The sequence below is a fragment of the Carassius auratus genome, unplaced genomic scaffold (genome assembly GCF_003368295.1).
Source record: "Carassius auratus strain Wakin unplaced genomic scaffold, ASM336829v1 scaf_tig00013464, whole genome shotgun sequence".
NCBI lineage: Eukaryota > Metazoa > Chordata > Actinopteri > Cypriniformes > Cyprinidae > Carassius > Carassius auratus.
Genome location: NW_020524398.1, coordinates 1,259 through 13,141, shown reverse-complemented (window position 1 = coordinate 13,141; position 11,883 = coordinate 1,259). Strand labels below are relative to the sequence as shown.

Here is an 11,883-nt window from a genome sequence, read left to right as displayed (position 1 = left end):
TGTGCTGCATGTTTCTACAGGAGCCTAAACAGACAAACTGCTCTACAGAGTGTGTTTCATCACTGTGCTGTTCTTGTCAATAAAACACAGACACAATGATGAACAAGTAAAAATAATAATATTTGCAGTAACATCGGTTTACTGAATGATAGAGTAAATATAATTCCTTAGTTAATCTTTATAAAGAAACCTCATTCTCTGTGGTCTCAGAGGATGACATCTTTGTCCTGTTTCAGCCACCGTAGCTTCTCTATGTGCAGTTCAACCTAACCGCTAATGATGGTAAAATTTACACACTATTTTACTTTTATTGCGTCACCCTAAGTGCATTATGGACAGTACCACGACACATGCGTGTGACGCAGAGCACACTGTGCTTTGTTCAGGAGCAGAAGAAAACACACATGTGTGACGTGGTTCTGTCCATAACGTGACTACACTGTTAAAAATCGCTGTTAAAAAAAAACGGCCAAATTTCGACAGTAATATACTGTTTTTCATTAAAACAGTGCATTCTGGGTAATATTCATCATTTTCGAGAAGGTAGCCTGCTGCTATATATCGTAAATTAACAACGTTCAAAGTCGACACTCAGCAACTGTGTTTCAAATCACACCCTACACCCTCATTCACTATTCCCTACATGAGTTTACTAATATAATCCACCTGACAGAGAGAATGAAAATTAATGAGTGAATTCAGACAATGATGAACAGCTGCTGTTAACGAGTAGAATCACTGAAGAAAAAAGAAACAAGACGAACACAAGAACTACAACTGACTTCAGCCACAGCCTTAGATGAAATCAACTGAAGATTTACCAACTTCACTCATTACTAACCAGACTGACTTTATTTCTATCAGATCAGAGATCAGAGATCGAAAGATCTTACTGAGAATTACAGAGATTTAGATGATAATGTTACTGTTTCGTTTGATGTTACCATTGTGGAGATCAGTTTTTACCTTAGTTGGTCTACTGACCCTTGACTTTAACACTTTAAATTTTGTTTCATTGCTGTATTTGTATCTTCATGATACATCTGTTACAGCAGTATTAAGTTTGATAGTCAAGTGATTATGGCTGTTTCTGTCAGGCATGATCTACTAGACTGACTTAAAGTGTTGCTATAGTAATCAAATATTAATTTGGTGTTAAAATATTTGAGTGAATGACACAATTTATTTATTTTTTCTTCAATTTTGTAAGATTGAAAAGTAGTGTGATAACCAGTATTTATGGATTTAACGACTAGTTTTAGTTAAAAAATATTTCGGGCAGCAGTCCCCACAACACTCAAAGAGAGAAATCAACAATCAGCATATGAATCTCAACAATGGTGACAATCTAAAGGTTCATGATGCAATGCATGCTGGGTACCAGCACAGGATAAAACTCATCCATGATTCCCTGCATGCATTGCGGCATGAATAAATTATGCCCCTGAATTGTTCACTTATTTTCTTGAATTCTTATGTGCTTATAATTTAGCTTTTGTCTTAAGTTTTAGTAGCATGTGTTGTGATGTTCAGAACTGATCTGTTCATTTATTTTGTGGATTGTCACCATTGTTGTGATTCATACGCTGATTATTTATGTGTCTGTCTAAATTTCAGCAAAGGTTTTTTTTTTTTATTATGAGTGAAATTTTCTTAACAGTCTTTCATAACTTATGGCTCAGCAGTGTTCCTTCTTATGCTGTAGTATCAATATTCAATAAGAGAAGAGACACGGGATTGGATCAGAAATAATAGTATTTGTTCTTGTCAATCTATAAACAACAATATCAGATTTTTTTTCTTCTGTGTACTTTTGTTTTGCTATAACAGGTTCCAAAGGCGCATTGTTACAGCATGTAAAAAAAAAAAAAAAAAAAAAACCTTAGTTGTTGAAAAGTCAAGTTCAAGAGCCCAACTAAAGTAAACACTGATCTCCATCATGGTAGTGAAAAAAACACCTAAACCTATTTAACTCTCCATAAGTTCTTCTGTAGACATCTGACAGAAATAAAGTCAGTCTGGTTAGTAATGTGAATCTGGTGAAGCTGTTTTAGTAGTTGTTTAATCAGATCTTGAGAGATTTTATGTATTCTTTTATTCAGTTGATTTCATTTAAGGCTGTGGCTGAAGTCATTTGTAGATCTTGTGTTTCTCTTTCCTTCAGTGATTCTGCAGGTGTTTATCACTAATGCTCAATCATCAATTAATCACCGAATTATCTCATTAACTTCACTGATTCAGTGTTACTCAAACACTCTGTAGTGTGCACACATTATAAGTGTTCATTTAAAACTGAGGATTTTCTTGTGGGGTTTAAAGGGTTAAAGATTTAAGATGAAGAAAAAACAGCATGAAACATAATTTAACAGTAATAAACTGTAATTAATTTACAGGAAACAAACTGTAGAAAAACAGTTATTTACTGGCACCCCTGCTGCCAGTAAATAACTGTTTTTCTACTGTTTCTTGCCGTAAATTAATGGTTGCCAGCAAAAAAAGTGTTTTTCTACAGTTTGTTGCCGTTAAGTCAAGGAAAAACAGTAATCTACTGTAAAATGTAAACGTCAGATTTACCAAATGAAAAAAAAGTTAATTTAACTAAAATATTTGTGAACATCCATAGAAAAAAAATTAGGCAAAGTCATACACTGATAATGAGAGTAAATACTGAACTTGACTGTATTAATGTGTGTTTGCACAAGAGAAATCGTTTAGTTTAATGTAGTTTTGTTGTTCACCATTGTGCTGGAGAGTAGAGCCTGTGCTTCAGTCAATGATGAGCCACAAATTCTGATTTTCTGCTGCTTTATATAAAGGCAGTAAATGTGGAGTCGCTGATACAGTGATGATCTCTGTGTTAAGTACTTCAGCACATACATGTGTGCTATAGTTGACAATGAGCTGCAGTGATTTGAGTAAAAGTCATGTATTTAGTTACTTTATTACTGCACATTAAGTGTAAGAAATATTCCTTCTCAGTGGGCTCAAATGAAAGAAGTTCATAGTACTAACATCGTAGGAATGCTAGTTTTAAAAACTCGAACTGTTTGAAGCAGTGGGAGTGGAGTTAATTTCCATGGTAGAATTTACGGTAAAATACTGTTAAAAAATAAGAGTGGTAAATTAATGGTTAAGAGCTGTAAATTAACAGTACTTTACTGGCACCCCTGCTGCCAGAAAATTACTGTTATTTAACGGCAAAAAATTTTACAGTGTAGATAACACAGAGGAGAAGAACTGCTGAATCAAGTCATTATTTTTGTTTCATTTTTGCACAAAAAAAATATTGTTGTAGCTTTGTAAATTATGGCTGAACCCATGACTACTTTAACAATGTCTTCACCACATCTATTCATAGCTTTCAGTCATGTGACCGGCTCGAAGACAAGGAGGACAAAACATCCACAGAAATGCAGCACAAACCTGTCAATTTCCATCCGTTTCACAGCTGCAAATATTCAGATCACCTCTCAAAAGAATAAAACAAAAGTATGTGAACAAAATGCAAGTTTTGCCTATTTGCAATCCAGTGTTGTTTTTGGCAGCCCTTTTAGTTTTAGTCACTTATAAACTTGATAGTTTTAGTCAAGTTTTAGTCGACGAAAACACAAAAAGGTTTTAGTCAAGTTTTAGTCAATTTTAGTAAAAAACAAAAAAAGTAGTCTTTAACAAATTAATTTAGGTTAAAAAGTATTGGAAATGGACTTAGGTTTGACAGGTTGTAACGAGTGTTGCAATTCATAAAACAACAGTTAACCTTAAAAGCTTTGCATAATAAACTAGACTTTCTCATTGATGGAGATGCAGTGCTGCCAAGCTGTTCTCCATGGTCGCATTGGGCAGAAACCTATTATCCACATAATTCAAGTTATATTTTTTCCATGAATTGATGCTCTTCTAAAATTTCAGCACATTGCCTATTTTCACCAGTAATCACAGTAATAAAGGAATGGTTTAAAGTTTAAACAGCAAAAAACTTTGAGCTACTACAACATTACACACAAATAAAGTGGTAACAGTGGAATCACTGTTTTACTCCAAAAAAGCCAGGAATAAATACATTCTTACTTTGGCAATTGTGGCTTTATTTGAGAAATTGCTAAAGTGCAATGAACAACGTGCCCAAAATATAAGCTATTGAGGAACACATACTTATGCTCTACAACTTGTGCTTCAACTTGTCTGCCAGTGCAACAACAAGATGCATATTATTTGTAAACACAAACATCATACAACCCTGTCTAATAAAAGTGACACAAGCATTCAGGGATGCAAACACATGTATGGTCAAAAAAGAGAGAGTTATCGAAGCCCTCACCCTGCAGCAAATATCACAATTTTATATTTATATATGAATGTCAAGAGCTAAGAAGTGTATGTATTTATATAGCCTACATTACACACAAATAATATACAATTAAATTATGCTCATTTTAAATGTATTGTGTAGGCTAGGTATAAAAATATAGGCTTTTAATAATCTTTCAGTGCGCAAACCCATGATAATATGAAACGCTTCAAAACAGAGCACACAAAGTGCGTATGCACATCGCGGGTGCAGAATGATGTGCTCAAAGCAACATGGAGTCACAGTGTGCTGCGCTGCTCAAGTGCGCATTTAAAAGTACGTGCATCCCCGCCCCAGGTGCAGCCCCGCCTCGACCTGCAGGCTGCAGCCGGGTGCTTCTCCAAAACAGGCAGAAATGATATGCATTGTGAACATCAGACTTATAATCATTTTCGTTCCGTCTCGTCTCGTCAACGAAAACGTCTCGTCATGTTTTAGTCACATTAGAGCCAATTTTAGCTAGTCATCGTCGTGTTATCGTCAGAAAAAAAAGGTACGTCAACGAAATCATTTCGTTATCATCATCGTTGACGAAAACAACATTGTTGCAATCCATATAAAGCACCTGCGGCAATATTTCAATCATTAAACAGTGCGACAAAACATTATAAAACACTTAAAGTGTCTCTAATATATTTAAAACAGTAATATTCTCTATATTAATGATGCATAGTTCATATACGCAAACAGACGAGGCCAGAATATGAACACAATCCTCTTAATGGTTCAATGTTTTCCTTCTAAAAGTTTTCTATGGGAAACCATTTAATGTGACATTTAATGTTGCACATTGTGTTTATATTCTAGCTTCATCTGCTTGTCTGTACAAAATATACATAAGGTGTTTACTGAATTTCAACTTTTAATATACATGTTTTAAGTCAAGTCAAGTCGCCTTTAATTTATATAGCGCTTTAAACTAAATACATTGCGTCAAAGCAACTGAACAACATTCATTAGGACATTAATTGTTTTATTTATTAATAAGTTAGTGTTTTCTGAGTCATTGTCTGCTGCAGTGATGAAGTTAATGATGTTGACTCGTCATCTCTGCAGTACAGTGACGCATCTTTAGAGAGAAATACACCTTTCATACGATTACCTCACCAGAGAGTATCTGTTCAGTTTGAATTGGTTTGTTTAGACATTTCTAGCTCTTTACAGATATATGTGTCATGTCTGTGAGGCAATTTTTTATTTTAGTGAAGCGCTCCAGTTCACGGTGACAGAGACGGCAGAAAGCACATCCTGTTTGTTTTCTTGATTTTACAAAACCACAATGTTTAGTTAATATTGAGAGTGCACACAGATAAAAGTAGAATGATGTATTACACTGATCTGTGTGAGTAAAAATGATGACAGATTTTGTGTTGTTTCCACAGTTATCAGGAGAAACGTCAGAGATCTACTTCTGTGTGCTTACAGTTTCTGAACAAACACTCAATAGTGCACTTTTATCCAGATTAACACTAGAGCGAGGGGCTGTGAAAAGCTGCAACAACTTACACGTTTTCATTTACAAATTATCATTTGAGTTTTTTCTAATCTTCTACTGTATTCATTTGAAGACCGAAATTCATACAGATGTGGGATGACATGAGAGTGAGAAATGACAGAATTTTAATGTTTGGGTAAATATATATTGTTATAATACATAATTGTTTCACTGGAGCTTGATACTGAATATGATCTTACCTCAGTGTCTCCAGTTTACAGTGAGGATCCTTCAGTGCATCAGAGATCAGCTTCACTCCTGTAACTCCTACTTTATTCAGAGTCAGATCCAGTTTTCTCAGCTGTGAGGAGTTTGATCTCAGAGCTGAACTCAGAGCAGCACAACCTTCATCTGTGACGCCACAATATCTCAACCTGCAGAACAACACACTCTTCACTCTCAGATCAGCAGAAACAATCACACAAACACAGACTATGATATTAAATGATGAATCGGTGTGTGTTACATCTCAGGAGGTATTATTATTATTTTGTCTCATGTCTAAGGGGATGTTAACACAACACCATTTTCAACTAAAAACAGAAAACTTGTGTGCTTTGGTTGTTTATTTTCTTGACAATGTATTTACATTTTCTTTTTAAAAACAACAATTAATTAATGATCAATTACATATTTTAACAATGACATTTTATTGTCTTATTAACTAGTAAAACTGCTCATTCTGAGAAAGTCTGAAGCAGTGTATTTGGTGGTTAGTTAATATGCACCTAACTGATCAACAATTAAAGGTACAAGCTAATGATGGTATTATAAATAAACAATCATTACAGAACAATTGCAGCGAGCAGCTGCTTAACACATTTAACCTTTTTATTGTTTGAGTCCCTTTTCAAAAGTTATTAAAAGTTGGCAAATAAATTTTAAAAACTACAAAATGTGTTGCTAGGTTCAATGTTTGAAAGAAAAGTTTCAAAGTGTTGTCTAAAAAGATGCTAATTTGGCAACATGAACACAAATTAAGAGTCTCTTAATTAGATATTTGTGAGCTCATATGATGAAATATAAAGGGCATATCATTACTAAATTTGTGAAGCTCTTTCTGAAGCTGATGTGAAGCAGAGTCTGCGTCTGTGTTTAAATGTCACAACTGCAGCCGGACACGTGGATGAGGCAGGCTATGAAAACATGACCAAACTAAAGTAAGTCTCTAAATAATATTGATCCTCTTATTCTGACTCGATCATTATTGGCTCGTGTAGATGGACATCAGATTGATCTGATCAGAGGATGAGTTTGAGGGAGGTAAGACTTGTTAAACTGTACATCCTCAGCCAGACAGGTCTCAGACATCAGAGGAAACGTCTCGGGAAAACCTGTCAAGTCTGTAATATTGCAGTGTTGCTGTGAAAAACGATTATGGGTTCTGTACTTTCAGATATGAAATTAATATTTATTTATAATATTAATATTTCACTATTTCGCCAACAAAATTATTCCAAACACAGCCACAGCACAGTTTTGCATCTCTGAGCAGAACATGATGGTGTTTCGTTCCTGAATGAATCAACCGTTTAAATGATTCAGTTCAATCATAAAGACTCACTTATTAACAGTGATTTGCTGTCACCTACTGGCGGATTTAATTTCACATTTCAACCTTTTTTCATGTTTTAAATCATTTTAAATATCAACATTATATGTTTTATATATCAAATAATTATTTCTGCATTTGTAAGTGCAGGTTAACTGCATTCAAGTCCTGCATTAAACAGTGTGTAAATATATCAAAGTGTCACTTCAGATGCAGCTTCTGTGTTGATTTCATTTGCTTGGTAACAGCCCAAATGTTTTATTCTAATTCACTGATTAAATTAAAGAATTTGACTCAAAAGATAATGGTCACTTTTAGAAAAAAATGGCCTTATAAAAAGTAAAAAAAAACAACAAAAAAAAAACAGTTTAAAGTTATTGGAAAAGATTACCTTTTATCAGTGTGAATAAAAAATAAAAACCTGCACATGAGTCTGTTTTCACAGTGTATGCCTTAAACAATGTTAATGTTCATGTTATGTATATAAAAGATATCAATAATTTTCCTTCCTATTGTTGCAATGTAGGAATATTGGTTTAAGCAACACAAGTTTGTACAGTGCATTGTGTTGCACACTTCTTACACACAGCAGGCTTTCAAGAAAATAAATAAATAAATAAAATAAGTAATGGGGTCCTGTGCCTTAGTAGAGTTTGAGGTCTAACAACGCCCCTGAACACAACTATATTGTTTTGCTTCAGAAGACACTGATTTATCAACTAGGGTCTTTGTGGATTATAGTTGTGTTGGTTTCTAGATGGTTTTTGAAGCCTAAACTCTGATCTTACCATCCATTTACATTAATTTTGGGTGAAGTGTCCCTTGTGTCCCTTGTCCCTAATGTAATTATATGATGAAAGAACCTAATATATAATAGTTTTAGTTGAAATTAATGTATGTTCTTACCTCAGTGTCTCCAGTTTACAGTGAGGATCCTTCAGTCCATCAGAGATCAGCTTCACTCCTGTATCTCCTACTTTATTCCATGTCAGATCCAGTTCTCTCAGCTGTGAGGAGTTTGATCTCAGAGCTGAACTCAGAGCAGAACAACCTTCAGCTGTGACGCCACAACCACACAACCTGCAGAATAACACACTCTTTGAACTTATTTGCATGTTTTTTGTGTGTGTGTTTTATCCTCATTCCAAATGATCAGAGAAGAGGAAGCCAACAATAAAAAAGTAGAAAGTTCTAAATTATTACTATATTAAATAGTAGTAAAACGCATGTGAAGAGTAGTGTAGAGTCATCTGTAATATTCAGGAAATAATAGATATTAAATGGATGTTTAAACTTTTCGAAACATTTTTTTTAGCTATTTGTCTCTTTATTCCAAATAATTAGGAAATAATAATAAAAAAAACTATCAAACAAACAACTGGAAAACAAGAAAAAGTAGTAAATTATTATTACACTATGCCATGCCAAAATGCATGCATCAATTTTTTTTGGTCAGTTGTCCAGCTATCAGTCCAATCAGGTGTCTAGGTGACACAGTTTATAGTCATAGAGAGTATGATACCTCTCATTGCACAGCACACAGACCTGCTCCACACTGACTGCACCTGTACTGTCTGCTGGTGGCTCTTACAGCCTGTGTGATCAGAAACAGATCTACTCTGGAGACTATGACCATGTTCACCCCTGCCACCCTCATCCCCGCTGGGCAAAGGGATGAAACTATCACTTGTTTCTTCTTGTTTGGAATACAATTGAGATATTACACCATATTAGGAACTACAGTCTATTTTATTAAGTATGACGTCTTGTCGCAATTTTGTGGCTTTGGCGCTTAGAGGGTTAAAATTAATACTACCACTGACAATAGAGAAAAGAAAAACAGCGTTTCAACACACACACACATCTGAAGATTACACTCAGTGCTACTTACTTTAATGATCTGGAGGCTTCAACGACAGGCAAGAGCTTCAGAAGAAGTTGATCAGGTGTCATGTGGTTTGGGTTTTGGGCTCTGCTTATGTATTTACTCAAATCAAATGTATCCAACTGCTCTGAGGTCAACAAAACAAAGACAACAGCTGACCACTGTGACGAGGACAGTTTGGCTCCTGACAGACCTCCAGATCTGAGATACTTCTGGACTTCACTGACGAGAGACTGGTCACCGAGTTCATTTAAACAGTGGAACAGATTGATGGATTTCTCTGGTGAGCGATTCAGTTTTATTCTTGTTTTAATGTACTCAACTGTTTTCTCCTCACTGAACGGGATGTTTACAATGCGTGTCAGAAGACCTTTCAGAAGCGTCTGACTGGACTCCAGCGAGAGACCCAGAAGAAATCGGAGGAAAAGGTCCAGATGTCCGTTCTTACTCTTTAAAGCCTTGTCCACGGCTCTCTGATGCAGGTCAGATATTGTGTGACATGTGAACTCGTGTGAATATTTTGAGCTGAGGTTTTCATTGAGCACATCTCTCTTGTCCAGCAGGAATGAAAGCAGCACATATAGAGCTGCGAGATGCTCCTGAATGCTCAGATGAACAAAGCAGAAGACTTTCCCCTGATACAAGCCCAACTCCTCTCTGAAGATCTGAGTGCACAATCCTGAGTAAACTGATGCTTCAGTCGCATCAATGCCACACTCGCTCAGGTCTTCCTCATAGAAGATCAGGTTTCCTTTCACAAGCTGCTGGAAAGACAGTTTTCCCCCAGTTTGAGGATCATGTCTTCATCCTTCACGTTCTTCTCATAGTCCTTCTCGTGTTTGATGTTGGTCTGAATGATCAGGAAGTGTGTGTACATTTTGAGTGAGAGTCTTGGGAATCTCTCCAGTCTCTGCTTCACTCATCATCTTCTCCAGAACAGTGGCTGAGATCCAGCAGAAGACAGGGATGTGGCACATGATGAAGAGGCTCCTTGATGACTTCAGGTGTGAAATGATCCTCTCGGCCAGACTCCGATCACTGATTCTCTTCCTGAAGTATTCCTCCTTCTGTGGATCACTGAAGCCTCGTACCTCTGTCACTCGATGGACACACTCAGAGGGGATGAGATCAGCTGCTGCTGGTCTGGAGGTGATCCAGATGAGAGCAGAGGGAAGCAGATTCCCCTCAATCAGGTTCATTCAGCAGCACGTCCACTGAAGCTGATTCACTTACATCACACAACCTCACACTGCTCTGAAAATCCAGAGACAGACGACACTCATCCAGACCATCAAAAACAAAGACAACTTTATATTCACCACTGAATGGTTTCATTTCTTTGGTTTCAGGAAAGAAAATATGCATTAAATCCAAAAGACTGAGTGATTTGTCCTTCATCAGGTTGATCTCTCTGAAAGGAAGTGGAAATATGAGCTGGACGTCCTGATTCTCTTTCTCTTCAGCCCAGTCCAGGATGAACTTCTGCACAGAGACTGTTTTTCCCAATGCCAGCGACTCCCTTTGTCAGCACAGTTCTGATGGCTTTGTCTTGTCCAGGTAAAGGTCTGAAGATGTCTCTGCATTTGATCGGCATGTCCTCTGTTGCTGCTCTCCTGGACTGTGTCTCAATCTGTCTCACCTCGTGCTCATTATTGATCTCTCCGCTCTCACTCTCTGTGATGTACAGCTCTGTGTAGATCTCATTCAGCAGTGTTGGGATTCCCTGCCTCACTGTTCCCTCACACAGACACTCAAACTTCTCCGCAGATTTGATCTGAATAACTTGAGGGGTTCACGTTGAGGGCCATGCTGTAAGATTAAAAAATAAAAAAAATAATTAGAATTTGTATATTTATAGTACATAATAGAAGTCAACCGATATTGGATTTTGCCAATACCGATAGCTAGGTTAGACCACACTGGCTGATATCGATTAATTAAAGAGCCAGTAAGATGAAAATTCTAAGCTTCCTTTCACTGTTTATTAGTGCTGTACATTAGGTTTAAATCCATCCAAGGTTAAAAAACATTGTCATTTTGTCAAAATATCATTTTAAAATTTCTCACCTTTCGGTAGCATACTGTGTTCTGATTGGTCAACTAACATAGTCAGTGATAACTATGCGTTAGCATCTGTTTGGGGTGAATTATGTCTTATTCCTCTCATCGCGAAGCAAACAGTAATATAAAAAAACTTGAACAGTCTCGCTGCTTTTTCTTCTGTGTGGGTGTATTCAAGCTGCGCGCTTCAGTTTGAATCTGAATAGCGCGTTCAGCGAGAAGGGCGTGGTCACATTAGATATAATCAAGGGAGACATGAAAAACAGACATCGCGTTGTTTTCATATGGATTACTTTATCACAGAATATCTGTTTTCAGCAGCACTTGTTTAGTTTTAAAGTAGACATGTCAAGCTTTCTATAGATATCTCTCTCATGTCTCTTCGTTGAGAATTCACGGAGTTACATTTCATTTTAATGACGTGTTTATAAATGAAGATGAGCGCAGAGAAAGGCTGCAGACAGCACACATACTGATAAGACGCTCGGGGAGAAAACAAACACATAACTTCATAATCATACTTCGCGTTGTGATTTGGAGAT

General features: G+C 36.4%; 1 pseudogene; it reads right to left on the bottom strand.

Moving 5' to 3' along the window:
* Positions 1–11,089, bottom strand: part of LOC113073993 (NACHT, LRR and PYD domains-containing protein 12-like) — a 32,272-nt pseudogene extending 21,183 nt beyond the window's left edge.
* Positions 11,090–11,883: the final 794 nt, after the last annotated feature.